The sequence below is a fragment of the Opisthocomus hoazin genome, chromosome 22, assembly GCF_030867145.1.
Source record: "Opisthocomus hoazin isolate bOpiHoa1 chromosome 22, bOpiHoa1.hap1, whole genome shotgun sequence".
NCBI lineage: Eukaryota > Metazoa > Chordata > Aves > Opisthocomiformes > Opisthocomidae > Opisthocomus > Opisthocomus hoazin.
The window spans coordinates 5,234,294-5,253,590 of record NC_134435.1 but is presented as its reverse complement, the minus strand read 5'-3'; the positions used below and the strand labels follow the sequence as shown (position 1 = coordinate 5,253,590).

Genomic DNA, 19,297 nt, shown 5'->3' with positions numbered 1-19,297 from the left:
TTCAGAGTCACCACTTTCCGTAAGGGGAACATGGCATTCACCAGGCCTTAGGATGACTGCGGTAGCAATGAACCACAGCAGTCTTTGGGTGGCAGGGGGGCAGCTGAATGATCCAGCATGCAGAAATGAGAAAAACCAGCAAGGCAGCGGAGCAAGCAAACTATCGGATCTTCACAGATCCTACACACATCAAGCACGTAAAGCCATATTGGTACGACCATGTCTGAAAAGCTGCCTCAGATACAAGGGAAATTGCGTTTTATTTCAATCTGCTGCCAAAGGATTAAGGGCTGAGTCAAACCTGCCAGGACTGACACCTCTGATACCAGTGAGTCACCCGCCACAGGCAGCACTAAACCCTGCCTGGCAGCGCGAGCTGCCGCGTGTCTGTCAGACACCCACCGAGAAACAGGGGAAAACAAATACTTGCTACCAGGATGCAGTAATAGGTGAGAGGAAATGTTTAAAGGGAACTCAAATGCAAAGAAAAATTCAGAGGCGAGTCTGAAGAGTGAGGCTGGGAGGTTTGAAGGCTGCTGCCACTCAGCTTTTTTCCTTGGCTGTTGTCACTTGAAAGCAGTGAGCCCAGCCTGCGCGGGGCTGGGGCCGCAGGGACACACATATATAGATATGTATGGGTGATAGCCGTTCGTGGGCCGGGGGGATGCTGTACTCATGTTTGGTGCTCTGGAAATGCCAAGTTTCATGGAGACTAGGTGGGCAACTGCAGGAAGAAGGGGTTTCTTTCTCTTTGGTGCAACAGTGGGAATCGGATTGCATCTGTTCCTATACGGAGCTGAAGAGGGACAAAGCACCCCAACGCGAGCAGCCGGTTAGAGGAACAGACGCTCGAGCAGATCAGTGTCTGCAGCTGAGCCAATAAGCTGACACAACTGATTTTATAATCACATTAGTGCTGTCTCGAAATAACACACCCACTCAAATATAACAGTGATTTCATTTTCAAAATGTTGTGGTATTTTTGGTGCTAAAGGTAGGGGATTAATTTTTCAAGGTCAAAAACTGGGCTGGAATTTGCAAGCACCCAAATTCCCTTAGGTCCCCATGAGCATTGAGCACCTTCCAGAAAGGTAGCAGGATTGGGCGTGTTATAAGCTATCCTTAGAAGGTTTCCCGTCCTTAGGGGAACAGAAGAAAAAGACTACAGCCTCACTAAAAGGGTTTTCTTAGTTCCCTTTGTGCCTTTTGTTCCGTCTTGCTGCCAAAAAAAATATCCATGTTTGGGAACAGAGACAGGTTCCCAGGCTAAGAGACAATGAATCCTGGGGGTGTGAGGAAGGCAGCTATCTCTCTTTGGCAGGGCGTCTGCTGTAATGCTGCACGGCTGGGGTGTAAGTACTCCGTATTTGTCTTCTACTGTGTGCTTTACCGTTACCTAAGGTGTTGCATTTTCCTTATTGAGACCATTGAGCCTTCAGGGTGGGCGCATACAGAGGATGAGGGGAGAGGAGAGGCTAGTTGTAGATAGTCCTTCTGCTCGGGCTGTTTCTTCCAACCCCATGTTTTCCAAACAGCTCTGGAGTTCAGACAGTCTATACTAGGAGTCCCGTTGCAGCAAAGAACAAAAAGAGAAAACATAAGCTAGTGGGAGTGGAAATTTCCTTTTTCCATGTTTTTTGGTCTTCTAAAACTCAGTATGGGAGTGAGTTTTTAAAAGTTTAACCACATGGAGATTCTTGCAAGAGAACTTTCTCAAGAACTGACACAAAAGTGTGTATTCCAGCATAAAGTACTTGGCTTCGGCCTGGTCTTTTCTAGCGAAATGCGGTGACATATGCGTGCATTATGAAAGGAAAAAAAATTAATACAAATGTCCATGCACATGCTTCTCTCCCAAAGACAGGGTGGGGAAAGAAGCATGTGATGTATTAGTCACGTTAATATGCTGTAAAGCACATGACAGTTTGCGATGAGTGCTGGTCTAGAAACACTAGTTTAATATGACCTCCAGTCTTTATAACAGTCGTTTTTAAATCTCTTTCCTTTCTGTCTCTGGACAGAAGCATCTCTTGCAAGTAGCAGCTCTTAGGGAAAGATGGAGAAGTCTTGGGTGAGCATTGGGAGTGTGCTCATACGTGGCTCTTCTCAGTGTGGCTGACTGCTCTGGGATTAAACAACACTACTGGATTTCTCACTCTCTTTGCTTTAAACAAAAAGAAAATCACCATTCCTTATGAAGATTAAATTGTGGCACCCAGTGTGCAGCAAATAGATAACCAACATAATCCAAACTAAAATAACAAAATCCAGAGATCTACTAACTTGATATTAACTTCAGATTTTCCTTTTGTCCAGAGGAGAAAGGACAATAGGTGGGTCTGTCACCACAATTTATGTTGCCAAATCTTTCCACTTTAATTAGTGGAATCTCCTGGCAGCTTACGCAGGTTTTATGTTTTGGGGAAAAGAACAACTCTGAAGTTTTTCAGCTGCTTAAGGAAACAAGGCTACTGAAGCAGAGGAACAGACTAAGCAGCCAAGTATCTTCTCTAGCTGGTCTCTGTGAGCAATTTCCAGAATAAAAACTTGTATTTCTACTTGAAGGGATTCATACATCATCTTTTCCAATTTTATAAGCTTGTAACAGAGTAAGCCAAACACATAGGTATTACATATTGTGTACAAGATCAACAATTATGTAAGAAAGCGGTAATCAGTAAGTTCCACATTTCATAACTTCTACCTGTTCAAATGAAAGCTATAAATATATTATGTTAAATGCTGTTTTTCATCTCTATAATGCAAAAAAAAAAAAGCCTATTTCCTCTCGTGGCATCTGAAGCGAATAGCTGTCTCTTCAGAACCTGACCAAACTAGAACATTTTCAATAACTACTTTTATGGCTTTTTTCCTTGCAAATATATATGAAGTGCAGAAATCAGTTGCAGTCTTATTAAGGCTGTGTCTTTAAAACAGGGTTAACTTGAGCTCTGTATGTTCAGACTGACTGCTCTGGCGTTAGTATACTTTGAGTGTGAGGGACCACACCATGAAATAACACAGGAGCAGCAGAGAGTGGTTGTGTTGGCAGCAGACAAATTGTGTGAACTTGAACTATAGCCTTTCCCCAACTCAAGGTAAAAGCACCACGGCAGCTCCGGTATAGATCCTTGTGAGCACAAAGAGCAGGAATTCAGAAGGGATGGGGACATCTAAGTTAACTCAAGTTAACTTTTCAGTGGAAACTAGCTTTATGGGCATGAGTTCATGTCTGTCCACAGCCCAAACTGGTGAATGCAGAAAAAAGCAAATAGGAAGTGAAAATGAAAGCATGCAATATTGTAATTTTTGCTTGTCTGATGCATACATTGAAAGATTTTTCCCTTTGGATGAATACTAGCTTGCATAAAATTCAAATAACACTCAGCTGTCTACAGATGGGGGGGGAGGAGTGTGGGAAGAGGAACAGAAGGAAGGAAATGGAACTGAGAAGACTGAATTAACCTTTCAATGTCTTGAATTTCAAGAAGGGAAGAATTCTCTCCTGCGAAGTCTGCAACCATGTAATTAAAATGTGAACAAGCCTTAAAAGCCATGTTTACCCCATATTCCTAGATCTCTAAAGACAGATCTTCCAAAGCCAAGATTCAGATCCAAAATGTATTCAAAGGCAGGAAAAAAATCTTATGCTGTAAATGTTTATTTTAATCACAGAACTCTGGTAGAAAACCGAGTAAAAATGCCTGACATTTCTGTAGAACATGTGTCTTTGATATTGAATTCAGTTGATAAAAACCCTTACATATGTGTCTAGTCATGGCGGTCTTTGAAAAGATGAATGGTTTTCTCTGTGCTGGAGTTTCCATTTCCATAAAACAGTTTTTTTCACCTGTTTGCTTGAGCATTGTGAAGCTTCATTTGTTAGTACAGGACAGTGCTTTAAAAATGGGCTTTGATTCTTAGGCGCCTTTTTGGACACCCCGAGTCAGAAGAACTGGATACTTGATGATTCGAGAGCCACCATGGCCAAGTGTCTTGTGCTGGACATCCCAAAACAAAATGTTTGATAGGAAATTTTATAATGCTGGAAAAGACAAACAAAGTAAAGACTCAATCTGGAGACATGTCTCTGTTTGTGGAAGAAATGTGCAGGAAAGGAAAGTATTTTGCAGAGTAACCAGGAAAAAAAAAAACTGGAAAGTTTTACAACTTGCTAATTCTTCTTTGGTGTTGAAAAGACTCACGTTTGTCAATATTTTTGCAAAGTATCAATAGGATCCATTTAAGACAAAAATTGAGCACTTCCAAGTTCAGGGGAGTATATCAAATAACTTTTTTGTAGGTGGACAATTAAACCCAAAAGCAAATACTTTGCTGACACACAGATAATACTCCCCCCTCAAGTAAAAACTGTTCGCATGTAATATACAGATATTACAGCAGACAGTGTCTTTATTTGCCCTGCATCAGATTTCCTTTTCCTTCTAGCAAGATAATGACCCAGTATGAAGGTAAGGAATTGTGCGGTGGGCTATCAACCTTCAAAGGATCGGATGGCATTGCAAAATTGATTTAATTTCTGGACTATTCTAGCTCGGTTTGTATTAAGCCTTGTACAACAGTGAACACAGTTGGCATAGGGCTATTTTTCTTTCATTCGCTTCAGTTTCTGATGAGGAGTAATGCAGGGTTGTTGCTGGAACTAGACTTAATTGGAAACTGAAGTGTTCAGAGAATATTTATTCTAAAGTCATATTGTGTCAGGACTGACATCAGGGACCGATGAGGAAACATGGCTCCAGTTCTTCTGCGACATATACTGGTAATGATGAGTTGTGCTCATGAATAGCTCTTCCTGAAAACACAGGAATTACGCTAGTAATTATTTTAGATTTACTGAGTTACTTTGTGAGTACCTAGCAGCAGAATCTCTGCAAAACGTTTAGGCTGAGCAACTTAGCTGGACTTGTGAGAACACACTGAGCTACACAAACAGCTCGCCCTTCATGGTGTGGCTCTGGACATGGATTTACATTGATGAGACAGGGATGCCATGGCACTCCGGCTCTTTGGTCCTAGGAGCCAGATGCTGGCCAGACGCATCTGCCAAGCTCCTGGAGCTGTGCAGCAGCTGGGGAACGGCTCCTTCTCCTCATGAGCAGCCCCACGCTGCGGTCTTGTGCACGGCAGTGCATTGTCATATGTCCCGACATGTGGGTGACAGTCCTATGCGACGCGGTGGGATTACAGCCATACACCTGCACAAGCCCTGCTCATGCTGGGGCTGCTCTGTGGGTCGGGAGGGGGCAAAGGAGCCAGTGCCAGCTCCATGCTGTCTCGTCTTGACTGCGGAAACTGGGCTGGGTATCTGAGCTGCGTGGCAGCCTGCCTACCATGTAAGTGGGAGAATCATAAAATGCTACCATAGAATTTGAGCTGTGCCCTGAGATAGTGGGAAATGGATGGGGGCAGCTACCACATTGCTCTGTTACAATTTTTAGCAGTGATCTGAGAGGCGGATGCCTTCAATAGCTGTATTTTGGGGGTGTAGCCACCCAGCCGTTCACTCCCTCCCTTCCCTCTATATTTACTATCTCAGAAAAAGTGGCTAAGCCACCAGGACTCCCAGGTTCTCCTCAACCTTTCTGAAATAGGCAGCGAGAACACAAAGTGAGCAGAAAAGACTAAAATGGCAGCCTGGGACTGCATATGTCTGGCCCCTGCAAGGAACGTTGGAAGCGTCTGAAAGGAGGTAGGATAAGCTGGCACTAAATGGCGTACTTGGAGCCAGTTCAGAGGAGAGGAGATGCTGCCTTGGACTCAAACCCAGCAACCAGGTGCTGTGCAGCGCCTGCCTACCTGCCTGCCTCGCTGTCTGTCTCCTCTCGCCGCGTGTGTTTTCTGTCGGGTTTCTTGCAGTTGTATTCCTGTCAACTGGCCAACATCTCTGCTGAAGAGCCAGCTGGAGTCCGCTCTCTCCTATGTTTCATCAACAAAATTGCCAGCTTGTTCTGATTCAGTATCTTTATTGTTGTTGATGAGGCTAAATGAATCAGAAAGAACACAGCTATGTATACAAAATACAAATTCAGAAACCTCATCCTGATACGTGGAAATTTTATTAGCTGTTCAAATGGAGAAATCTGCTGTGGAAGCAGACCGACAGCAGATACAGACCTCCGGAGAGGTCATTTCTCCTGACCTTACGCATTTTATTCTTTTTGTATGGCATCTCCTAATGATAACGTATCTTCTAGCAGGACAGTATAGTTTTAGATCTGATTAAAACCAGGCTAATTTACTGTGGGATTGTGACTCTCCCTTCTTCAGATTCTAAATGTAAAACCTCCTAATGAGTCTTACAAACGTACCTCTAGATAAAATTTAGAATCCATGTTGGAAAACCTGAGACAAAACCCTCCCAGCTATTGGTGATATGGAAGTTTCAATTAATCCCATCCTATTTCTATCAGGTTTTTTTTCCTTTCATATATTTTTTGTCAGTATTCACAGGAAGAAAATCTTCACTAGTGAGGATTTTTACTAGCTAAATGTGAATTTTGTTAAATGCTTTATTAAACCCACCACCTATGGCTGCTGGCACGGCATGACAGAGAAAGCTGTTGTAGCTTCAGCGTGGCATGTGGGAACCGCAGACTGTCAGGCTCGGCGTTTAACACTTCTGCTGTGAGCTCGCGTCTCCTCACTAACTTCTGCTAACTTAGTTTAAGGGTGCTAAATTCTGTGTTTCGAAACGTATCAGCTCTTTGTCAAAGGGCACTTTGACGCTCCTGGCACTCGCGCTTGGGAAGTGTTTGGGAGCGATGGCTCCCTGGCGCTTTAATTCAGAAAATGTACAGGAGATATTTTAATCTGGTTACGAGAAATGGAAATATTTTAATCCGGTTACGAGAAATGGAAAACTGTAGCAGAGCTGGAGCCTGCATGGTGATGCCAACAGCCGCGGTCACGCTCCGGGCCCCACTGAGCCCGCACGGACGACGCCTGAGCCACTGTAACGTCAAGAACAAGAGGAAAAACAGTTAATCCTGGCTCCCGGCTCCCTACTGCCGGGTGCGGAGCGGCTGAGGCTCCCGGCAGCCCGCGGCCATGCCGGCCACCCGCCCCCTCCCTCAGGCTGCTCTTCCCGCCCGGGGCCTGCGCCGCGCGCTCACTCCCCTCAGCGCCGCCCCGCCCCGCCGCCGCCAGCGACCCCTCCCCGCAGCACGTGACCCCGCGGGAACGCGGGGGGCGGAGGGGGGGGAGGCCGCGCGCTGCACCTGTCAGTCAGCGCGTCACTTCCGGCAGCCGCCGCCGCTACCATTGGGGACCCCCGGCTGGCCGAGGCGCTGCTCGAGCGACGGAGCGGCTCCGGGGACGGACGGGCGGCCGGGTCGGCAGCGCGGCGGCGGGCGGCGGCCGAGGGAGGAGGCCTGCAAGGAGAGCGGAGCGGCGAGAAGAGGCCCGCGCCGGCCCCCGGGGTAGGAAGAGGCGGAGGAACCTGCTGCTGGTGCTGAGGACGGCGGGGAGGGCGAGTCACCCGGCAACGGTGAGGGGCTGCGGGGCGCATGCGCGGGGGGGGGGGGGGGGGGGGGGGGGGGGAATCGCTCCTCTCATGCAGGGGCGGTGGCCCGGGCCGGGCTCCCCGCTTCAGAGGCGGCCGGTGGGGCGCGGGGTGTGTGTGGGAGGTCCCTTCGGGCTTCGGGAACCAGCGCTGGGAGAGGGGCGCGGGCACTTCCTTGTCAGCGCGGCGGAGGTGGCGGGGCCGGGCGCGGCGCAGAAGTTGCTGGAGCCTCCCTCAGGGAGCTGTCAAGTGGTGCGGGCGTTTTCGCAGGCCGCCCTCGGGTCGGTAGGAGCGCTCGGGGCAGCCAGCGAGGGGTTTCTCGGCTCTTCCAGCGGAGTTGTCTGTCGAGCCGGTTCCCTCCTCCCGCCGTGTATCAGCCTTGTCGTGCCCCCACCCCCCGGGGTGGGAGCTGGCGCGCTGACAGCATCAGCCTAGCAGCTCCCTGCCAGCGAAGTTGCTTCTAGAAGTTCAGGAAGGGCAGTGGCTAATTCTGCCCTGAAGGCGAAGGCACCGCTGGCGTGAGGAACGCTGGCTTGTGGACTTCACGCCTCAGCCCGTGACCGAGCGTATCTTCCGAGGAGTCAGTCAGTGTGGGTTTCCATTGTTCTGGAAGCTCCTTAGGGATTTAAATGTTGACGTTTAAATGCTTCTCACTACCAAAAAGTTCCTTTAACGTGAGATGCTTCAGTGTTAGGGTCCTTCTTCCACGTTTGGGCAGAAAAAATAAACCCCAGCCTAACAAACTGCAATTGAACACTGCAGCTTGAACTTTTAATACACAGCGCTCTTACTCTCGAGTTCCCTGGTCTGGCTGCGTTTTGGAATTTTTACAAAATCTGTTACTGCTCTCAGGCTCAAGGGGGAGGAAAGGTAAAAGGAAAGAAAGTAAATAAAACCTAATTGCTCTTGCCTGTTTAAAAAAAAAAATAAACTGAATATATCAAAATTCACACAGTTGTGGATTTTTTTGAGGCATATACTGCTAAGTATCGTCAGCAATGGAATGGTTAATATGTGACTTTGGAATAAATTATTGAACCGAATTAGCATTTAAGTTTGAAGTTTTTCTGTCTTCTGTGCAGTTTAAGCTGCCAGCACAAAAAAAAAAAAAGAGAAAGCTAGTTTGTTGTCCTGTATTATAATAAATTCAGCTGTCTCATTAGCCCATTTGTTTTCTATATTTTTTTTTACTGCTCATTACTAGTAAATTGCTTTATGTGGTTTTTGTTGCATAGATTTGAAGGTATTTAGATTTTTTTTTTTATCTGCTTTGTCTGTATTTTTTTTTGTGTTGTCTAGTTCCATAGGGTTCCTTTCCTTGTCTTGACAACATTACAGTAAGGAATCAAATATTTCAATGTTTTGAAAGCATCAAACTGGAAATTTACAGTATTATTTTAGAAAAATCAATCAAGTAGAGTGTTTCATGGTTACATTTAAAGAAGTTGACTACGAGGAGCTCCTGATAATTTCTAATGCTTCCAAATTTTGACATGGACAGCATGTCAAAACATCCGAGTTTGGCAAGTGATAGTTTTTGTCTGCTCATTTTTAGTCAGTCTGGGGTCTTGCTGTATGCGCTGCTTGTAACATTGGAGGACCTTCTAACAGCTCATGAAAAGACTTAACATTTGTCAAGTGTGGCTCATAAAATGAGACCCGTACAAGCAGCAAAGCTTTTCTTTCTAATGTACATAACAGCATGTTTGCAAAAGCAGGTGAGGCTGAAGAAATATTCCATGCATTTGGGACTGACATCAGTAAGTTTTGTGAAACCTACTTTCTGTGTGTGAATGCTTTTTGTAGTGGATTTTTCCTTTTCAAATACTCAACCTTTTGATCTCTTGTAAAATGTTTATAGCTCAGCAGCGATGGCCTTTTCTAGGGCTTATTAGAAAGTGAGTAAAACCTGCCAAGTCCAAGGTAATTTTTCAGTTTGGATTCTTTTTTTTTTTTGGTTGTTGTTTTGGTGTCTATCCCCCATGTTCCCCCCCCCCCCAAGAAGCTGCAGCTCTAAGGAAGAGGAAGTGATGTCGGTAAGAGAATGCCTGCAAGTTGTACTTAAATTCTGTGCGTAACACTAGATTATTTTTTGCTGCCATGTTAGCACACAAAACAAAAATCTAGTAGCCATTGGGAGGAGTGTGAATTGACATCTTGCAGGGCAATTCAGTGTTTGGATCTGTGAGGATGAAATATGGTAAACCTTTTAACTTTTTTTTTCTTGTATTGCAGACCTAGTTGTGTATTTATTAATCATTTCAGATGTGAAGACTGTTACTTAGGAACCAAAAAAAATATAATACTTTATCCAAAACATCTGAGGAGGAGGTACAGAATTGAAGGAATATTAAATCCTCTATGAATGGCTTTAAAGGAGGGAGATTTGTTACTTGTCGTGCAGTTTTTAAAGTGACAGATATTATCAGTTATTTAGCAGAGAGCCTGTAGTTCTCATGTCAGATTTGTATTCAGGCAGAGAATACAAGAATTTTGCATTGCTCCCTGAATAGTTAGTAAAATTGGGCAGTTCAGTTTTGAGTCTCTTGCTGGCTGTTAGTTTCTGTAAGTTACGAGTTTTACCTGCAAAAACTTTGTTTGAGAATAATGACTATCTGTCTCAAGACTTTAGCAAATTCCGATTTGTCTTTGTAGTTTTGTACTGGCTTCATAGCCAGCTGCTGGGGTTTGTGACGGTTCAGTCAATTCGAATGAGCTCTGTGTATTCTTACAGCCTCTGAAAGGTAATGTATTTGTTACTGTGTCTTCTACTGGGCTTTTTAATTTTCTTTTTTGTAGAGCTGATTTGTTTTGAAGTCTTAAAAAACATACTTTAGAAGGTGATTACGGTGCTGAAACCTGTTATGTTTGCAGCACATGGGTGGAGTCATTCAGTACAAGAAATGGGCAATATTTTGCAGCTGGATCAAGGACCATGTTCTGATTACAGTGAAATGAATAGTTCTGTTGTGATAGTAACAAACAATTCTGCTCTTATAGTCTCTGACCTGTGAATGTGTGAAAATTTATCCTGTATATTTGTCTTAAAAGAATAATAATGTGACATACTGCACGATGCTTGTGTTCAGACAGCTTGTGACAAAGACCATGGTTGCAGAGGTTTTTTTATATATTGAGAGGTTTAAATGGTTTGTTCTTTTCACTCTCTGGCCGTGCGTAAGGACGTCAGGGTGGGGCAGCTGCTCGGTCAGAACAGAGGGTCTGGTGGGAACCCCCGAACAGATCATCCAGGTTCCAGTCTCGCTAGCTGCTCTCTTCGTATGTCTCTTCACTGTTCTTGCAGCATGTTCGGGATTAAAATCTGTGCTCAGCTGTGTGGGATAATAACGCTTGGACAAAATTGAAAAAATGGGAGCTGGAATCTTGTGAATGTGGTACTTTCTTGCTTGATGCTCTGGTTTTAAGCCTGCATATTTGAGAGGTTTTTTGCCCTTTTTGCTGATCTTCACATTTCATTAAATATTTTGTTGTCTTGTCACTCTCTTAATGTAATCAGATTACCTAATTTTAGTCTGCAAGGTAATTTCTAGCCTTGTGATTTCTGGTGGTATCTTCAAATTTGGTCATGATCAAGAACTGGTTGTGGAGGAGACCTCATTAACAGTCCTCTTTTTTTTTTTTTCTTCCCCCCCTCCTCTGTAATGCGAAGAGTCATTGCTGCAGAATTGAACTCTTTGTTGAAATGTCTTACTCCTCTGCAGTGGGGATGCTAAGACTGTCCTTTATTTTGGTGGCACGTGGTCTTCCTTATGCCAGAGGCAGTGTTTCTGTAGCGAATGGGCTATGTGTTACATTTTGTAATGTTGTGAGTTCCAACCCATGTTTCTGCTTACCTGCTTGGGAGGGGGAGAAACAAGCTGGTGATAAATGTATGTGATAGGATAACTTATATGTAATAAATTAAGTGCATTATATATTTATAGTTTGCTTTTTTGGTGTATCTGAGGTAGCTTGACTTCTGTTCCAAAGTCTATCTTAACAGCAGTGACAATTGCTAAGCTGCTTTGGTTTTATAACGTGAACCTCTCAAGTTGCATAGTTTTCCTGATAATTTCTTCCTGTCTGTTACTTTACTGTACTTTTATGATGCCATTGCACTTAAATTCTGTGTTATCTGATGTAGTGGCAATTATACGTGTGTGGTTGGTGGAGCACAGCTTTACTTTGGGGGTAGGCAAGTAGTATGAATATACTTAGCTACTACACAAGATACAAAAGCCTTTTTATTTATTAACTAGTGTTGTTAAGAATGTGATGAGATCTGTGCAAGCAGGAAGTTTCTTTATAATTCCGCACATGTGCATTGGCAGCCGCAGCTGAGAGCAAATCTGGCAGCGTTCAGTGGTAGATGTGAAGCAGTGAGCAAACATCTACTTTTTTTTCTGGTATAGCTGATGGTTTTATTTAATTCCTCTTGCTACAGTGTAGTTGTAGAAGGATTATGAGTTGCTGTAATGCTGTTAAAAAGCCTTTGGATTCTGTATGATAAGTGAACATAGAATGTTACACTTGCATATCGAAACACTCTAATATCAGCTAACAGATTCTGGCAATCTCTCAGCTTGCACTTTTAAAGTGTAAAATTTTTTTGCATGTTGCTTAAATCAGTCCCTGTATTTGAGGCTTTACTAATGTTATTGCCGTACAGTTGCTAAATACTTAATTTGTTTCTTAGAATTTCAAGTTTTGTAGGTTTTTTCCTCAAAATTTTACATGTAGTCTAAAGCCTGTCCACTGTTCTATTTATTGGATATGCCTCTCATGAAGATGCATATTTGATAATGGGCTTTTTCAGAGAAAGTGTAATCAGATTCTGTCAGCTGAAATCGTAAGACTGAACTTTAATGACTGGAAAGTAAATACTAATCAATATTATGGTTTCTTGGCTTGTAAACTTTAAAAATAAAATCAAAATTCTATCAGTTTTATTAATAAATCTTTTTCAGAAGAGCTTTGATGAGTTTGTTTTGTTGCTGTCTTCCGTGGTAATGACATAAAGGCTTAATTTGAATAGTTCTAATTTGTAAATTGGAAGGCTTGCTACTGCATTTCCCGGAAACAAAAATAGCGTTACAATTGCATTCCACTAAATCTGATGTAATTATTTTTGGTGCTTTTGTTTGCTTTGTCAGTATAAGCAGTATTATGTCAGTTCAGTATGTTCTGAGGCTCTCTCAGAAGTGCTGGTGGCAGATGATTGAGAATTTCAGCTAATTAAGTTGAGGGGGTGTGTGAGTGCACATGAAGGCACATACATGCATGCAGTGAGTTTATTAATCAAAGAGCAGGTGTTGCATGCTGCTTCTGACTCCTTTTGTGATTGTGTGCAAAACTGCAACAAGCTTGTTTCCTTTTGATTCCTATTTAACCAGAAAGCAAACATGTCAGCGGAGAGTTAATAACTGTGCTGAGAAATTAGGGGAGCAGGGAAGTCACATCTGCTTGAAAAGACACGTATTCTAACATGATTTCAGTCAGCACTGCAAGTAAAATTCTGTAGTTGCACTTATTTTAAAACTTTATGCCTTTATGGGGATGAGGAATGTATTCTGAAGAAGACCAGCTTGTTAAATTTAAGATAGTAACTGAGCCCAATTGTCTTATTTGCCAATCCAGAGTTTTGACTAAAATGCTTTTCAATAACTGATTTCACTGACAGTCAAAAAGAGGAAATCTTGCTTTAAGAATCTATGTTAAGCTAATCATGCTGGTTTTAAAACTTCTTTCTTTTAAATATTTTTTGTTTTGGCTACTGAAATACATTAATGCGTACTTAAATGTAGAATTGAGTATTCTTTTGATGTGGAGGATATTCTGTGTCTCTTCATATTCAAGCACTTGCACAGCTCTTCATGCTCTTAACTATGCTTTTGAGACAAGTATCATTTGTCCTTTTCTGTGTCCTCAGTTTGTGGTAGTGTTCTGTTTGTTTGCTGAAAGCTTGGTGTGGGGTTTTTTCAGTTTGTTTTTGGTTGTTTTTTTCTCCTTCAAGCTGTGTCCCCTGCCCCAACCTGGCCATCTTTTCAATTTTGACTGGATTAGTTCAAATGAGCAAAATACTTTATTGTTGTTAGCTGAACAAAAGCTGAAAATCAGTTGAGCAAAGGCTCTTCTGCCCAAAAGCATTTCATCCATTGGGAATGCTAGCAGTAGTTTGAGTATATAAATGGCATAAGAATCATCAGTTAGCGTCAGTTTTTATATTCATGATGTTAGATTAAAAAAATCTGTTTCCCTTGATAAAACTTAAGAGCAGAGAGCAGAGTGCTGGTTGCCATTTTTTAAAGAACATCAATTAAGTAGTGTATAGTACAGCAGTTGCAAATGGGGCTATGTGTTCTCCAGCGAGCTGGTACACAGACCTTTCCCAGGCAAGCTTTGCTCGTGCTCACACCCGGCAGCTGGCTCTGGGTGGTGTCATTGCATGAGCAAAGCTTCTGGGATTCCAGGTTGGAATCTGTGTCATAAGTTTAGGCCATCATTTTGAAGTTCTTAAAATCTGTTATAACTTTGAACATTTCAAACTTGGCTAAAAAAATTAATTTGTTATTTGGACTTAGAAGTATGTTTACTATATGCATCTAGAGGGACATCATACATTATGTTTAGTTTTAAGAAAGTCATATAAGTGCCATAATACATTCTTTTTATTTATCAAATATAGAGTAAGAAATTAAAACCTATTTTTTTGAGACACCTTAATGTTTTTGTGGAATTTTATTTGTAAATAAAGCTCCTTGTATTGCAGAAAGTGAGTACTGATCCCCTGTACCAGTGGATGACTATGCGTTCTGTTAGGGCCCTGCGTGCAGGCAGGTGGGTGCCTCGTAGGATAACAGCACTGCAGGCAGAAAAGGCCAAGGTCTAAACTCAAGGTGTATTTCCTGAGAAGTAGGGACAAGCGATGTTGCCTTATAACACTATTTTTTCCTATCTAAAAGTCTTGCATTTAGTTTTTACTTTTCATATGTTACAAAACAAATCACTGATGATGTCTTCTAATACTGCAGTATATTAAAAATAGAGCAGAATGGCATTTGCTGTTAGGTTTGTTTCTGGCTTCACAGACAATATGAATTATTTGCTAGGTAAAATAAAAGAATAGAAGAATTGCTTAAATAGTTGAGACTTGTGGCAGAAATTCTACACGCAGAATTAATGTTTTCATTCCTATGGCATGGTTTCAGTTTGTAGCCTTTTTTGTGGTTTATTTTATTTTTATTCCTTCTTGTTTCATTCCTTTGTTTTAAGGAAAGGTGGTGGAGCCATAAGGACTTTAATTTAAAATGACGCCCATATATTTGTAGTTCAGCCAGTAACGTAAAAGCAGAACTAAATTTCAGTCTCAACTTTCATATGTATTCCTCAAATATTAAGTTAGCCATGTATTCTGTGTTTTCTTTAGTGCCATTTCATATGTGGGTGTGAATACTTCTTTAGCTGCCAAGATAAATGAATGCTGTTATGATGGCAAAATGAAAGTCGTGGTGCTGTTTTTCCAGCAGACTCTGAAATACTTGCCTTATTCAAAAAAACCAAAACCCCCCAAAACCAGGCTTTTTTTTTCTTAAATAACAGATGAGAGCATCGAAATACACAATACAGAATGAAACGTTGTGTTTTGGGCCTCATTTAAGATGCTTGGGCTCAAGATGTTTCATAGGACATTGTAAGGTTTTTTCCCAGCCTCTTGTAAAATTGTGGTATAATATGTGGTCACAATAAGGTGTATTTTTAGTTTTATGTAGTTAAGTTTTGTAGAACATTACTGTAGCTTAGAGGATCTCTGCAAAGGTTTGTAGTAACAAGGGGGGGAGGTAGATGATGCAACTAGAATATTTATAATAAAGCACAGACTAGTTGGTTTGCGTTTTTTTTGTTTGTTTGTTTTCAATTATTGTGTTTCTCTTGATAGGACTTGTGAAGCATGTAGGTTGTGAAATTGGGAGGGGGAAGCACATACTCAAAAGGGTCAGGATAGTATGGACTGAAGTGGGAGTAGTTGCCTGAAGCTATCAGCTCCTGTTTTCAGGGATGTTTGATCATGGCAAAAAAAATAATTACAAAACCTCACAGTATTGGTTAGTATTTGTAAAAGACTCTAGAAATAATTCTGAAGGTTATGTATCTTGTCCTTGTTTTCATATGTGTCTGCACTGAAGTAGTGTACATCCTGAGTCAAGGGAGGGCAAGTGCGAAAGCTGTTGATCAATACAAAAAGTGGAGATATAGTATTTAATTATTAACAGTTTCTGAGCCTATCCTTCAGTTTTACAATGTTGGAAACAACAGGAAATAAAACTTGCTAGAAGTCAGGTAACTTTTTTTTTTTTTAAATTTCTTGGTTTTTCTAGTCTTGGTAAGTATCAGATGCATTGTATCACAGCCTGTGAAGATTACACCAAAGCCTGTATTAAAAGGCAAAAGACTTCAATGCTCTGGAAAGATATTGGTGCGTATAATGATATCTTGAAGTGTGTGTATATCAGGATGTATATATCTGAGAGAGGGTGAAAATTAGCCTTTCACTAATTCTTCTGGGAGATGATAAGCCATATAAAACTTTGTTTAAAGTATAAGCTTGGGTTGTAAATCCGGTTTTGCTCTAACAATGAGACAACCAGGTTGTTCCAACTTCATTGTTACAGTGCCAAGCTAGTTAAACTAGAAGTTTTTTTCTTTTTTGCATGTCTCCTGAATTAAATTAATATTCAGGTAGCTTATTTGTCTGCAGCACCCGGTAAAAACGGCTATGCTCTTATGTCAGCTAACTAAGCCCAAAGTTGTCTTTGCTAAGAAAGCTGGACCTCAAGATTGTTCATTTGGTGCTGAGTTACAAAGAAGTGGTTGCTTCTAATTTGCTCCTTTTATTAGGTGAAGTTTGTTTTGGAGGTTTGCGTGTTTGTTTTAGCAAGACAGCCTGAAGCATTGTGGCAGATCCATCAAAGATTTTTTCCTCAGCTGCCATTAACCCCGCAGTTGGGTAACATGAGTCTGTCTGGCTCATTGTGGATAGATGGACTTTCGTAGGAGTTGAGAAAATATGTGCATCTCCATATTTAAAAAAAAATGCATGATATATTGGGATTGATTGAAATCTACTTGCATGCAAAGATTTTGTTCACTGTCCCTTAATATACCAAAATAATAAGAAAAATGGCTGGGCAAGGTCTTCATAAATTATAGGCGAGTTGTGAATTGTGACTGCTTCACTGTTGAAATCTGACAGCATCTTTTAGTAACCAAGAATACACAATGACAGATTTGAACATGATTGGTTTAAAAAAAAAAAGTAAATCCTGTTGGCTGGAATATAACCCTTTATTTTCTGTTGTCAGCTCAGCTGGGGTCCTGATCTCAGACCAGGATCCACTTGTGTGAGGCATGTAACAGACTTACAAAGTGTGTGTAATACAAGGTAATACAGACAGATGACAAAGAACGGCAAAGAATATTGGTCAGTATTGCTTATGTCAATAGGCAAAGATTTAAACAGTTGTAAGCCTGAAATATGTTTTCCTCTAGGCTTCAATGCAAGAAAATTTTGGGAAGGATAAAGCAGTCTTGTACAGAGCTTATGGCCAGCTCCCTTAATGCATGGGTACAGTTTGGGGAGGATTTGGAGCAGGAAAATGTTATTTATTCAAACTCAAATCGGAAGGACTCTGGATTCCTGGTGTCATAGACTAACGAATGGACTGGCATTTTGGTACTGAAATGAGAGGAGCAGGTTGTCAGGACTTTGAAAGTGAAGATGAAGTTGACTTGTTCTGCTGTGGAATAGAAGCATGACCGAATATGGAGGAACAAAGAGAGGGAAGGTACATTTTTCAAGTCTGTCAGCTGAATTCTCATATCGATCTTAAATTATGAGGCAGAAAGTTTCAGTACATTAAAGCGAGGGAAAGGCTTTTTATTGTCTAGTTTTGGTGGTGTGTTTTGTATGTGTATGTCATAAGCTAGTTTTGCCCAGTTGTTGTTGCTTGAGTTTAGTTAGAACAGATAATGGGTGAGATCAAGGGACTAAGATGACTTTTTGACTGTATCTGGACATTAAATCAGCTCCACTGTGTCATGAAGCTGCCATTTAAATTTTTGGTACCGCAGAAAACCAAAAATGCTATTGCTGTGGTTTGTAGCTGCTTTGAGCACTGAGAACATGAAAAATGTCCAGATAATCAGGATTCTAAAAGGTGGAAAAAATGTGGGTGGTTCTAGGGAATCTGATTTGGGGGACGTTGCTTCCTGTATGCAAATCTGGGGATCACTTGGAGTTTGAACTGGCAGTTAGGACATGTAATCAACTTCCTAGAGGAGATGATTTGCACCCCTGAAATCAGGTTGACTCTCTCTGTTGTTCCTTGGTTAGGACTTTTTTTTTTTTTGTTTGTGCCATTTAAAGATAGTGTGTTAATCCAGTGCTGGAGATCCTTCTGAAAATTTTGTAGCCATTAAATATTTTAGTACGGTGGGTATTATAAAACACTTCTGTCTAACCTACTTAGTCCTTCGTGATTCTTTGGAAGAAGAATGAAGGAGTCTGAAAATTATCTCGTAACTGGTAAGGCTTAGATGTCTCATGCGAACTTTTGCTTTAAGCTTGGTTAACTCCTAAGAGAAAAAGGGGATTTGATTTGCTTTTCTGCGTGCTCTCCTGTGAGCCATGCTAGGTCTTTATCCTTTCTTGTTCAGAACAAGAAACTGATGATTTGACAAGGAGAGCTCCTCAAACATGTTGTTTAGACTTGTGACTGAGTTTAACGCTGTTGAAAACTTTATGGTCTAATAATATTTTCCTTATTTTCAGATTAACTGCTGACGTACTGATCGAGTTCTGCTATTCTTCAATGAGGAACTACAGGCTGATCTTTTGCCATAATCTTAAACAACCATAAATGACAAAAGAATGCTTGGTCAGTGAGGGCAGCTGGCGCAGAAAACGTTTTTCAAACTCGGCTGTTTAAGTACTCTGAGGTAAGTTTCTTAAACTACTTTCTCCGGATTATACAAAAAAAAAAGAAGTTTGGATTTCAGTATGTCAAATCTATTAGAATTTATCAGTCCATTAGTAAGCAGAAAATTAATGTTGGTTGCAGTGCTTTGGCTAGCAGTATGTACTTCATGTTTTGTGTGCCATCCTCTGTGAAGGTGTTTGCTTGCATTTAAGCAGGTATGTGGGGGTTTTTTTTTGTTTATTTTGAAAAGACAGTTGCATCTTTGCTAGATGAAATATTTTGGTTTTGACAGGATAACAGTTTAACTGAGTGACTTATACTCCCTTTGGTAGTACCATTGTTATCTGCCTAGATCCTGTATCAAGCAAAGACTTGCAAGTAAAGCTTGAGCTCCTGCATGATAGGAAGAATGGTATCACTGAGCATCTAGAAACTAGTTTTGGGGGTTTTTTGTTCAGTAAAATTTTTAATTTGATGCAGGTATTTTATTGTGTAGACCAGAAAATGCCAAATATATTAGAAGTTGATTGCAGTGTAGTTGTGTATCACAAAATACTTATCATTGCATGTAACTAAAACTTGGGGTTTTGATTTGGTGTGATTCACTAGTTTCATTTCCTCTGGAGAGTCTTTTGTGTTGGATTTTCAAAGCCTGACTGAGAAATACTGTCAGAAAATGTACTGAAGAATCTAGCTCTCCCAAAGTACCTTAGTATTTATGTAATGTTGTTGTAACTAGAATTTTCTGAATGTCCTTTGCTGCTATGTATGTTCTTATCAGTCCTCTGGGGATTGA

At 41.4% G+C, this 19,297-nt stretch overlaps 1 protein-coding gene across 4 annotated transcripts in view; it reads left to right on the top strand.

Moving 5' to 3' along the window:
• The window catches only part of FAM13B (family with sequence similarity 13 member B), a 68,042-nt gene that overhangs the window by 9,471 nt on the left and 39,274 nt on the right, over window positions 1-19,297 (top strand). For 2 of the 4 annotated variants that reach the window (XM_075441431.1, XM_075441428.1), the window contains exons 1-2: window positions 7,253-7,510; window positions 18,354-18,520. The gene's annotated coding sequence lies outside the window, so the exon portion shown is untranslated. Of the gene's footprint in view, window positions 1-7,252; window positions 7,511-18,353; window positions 18,521-19,297 lie in introns of those variants that run through there. The other 2 variants (XM_075441430.1, XM_075441429.1) reach the window with 2 other exon arrangements.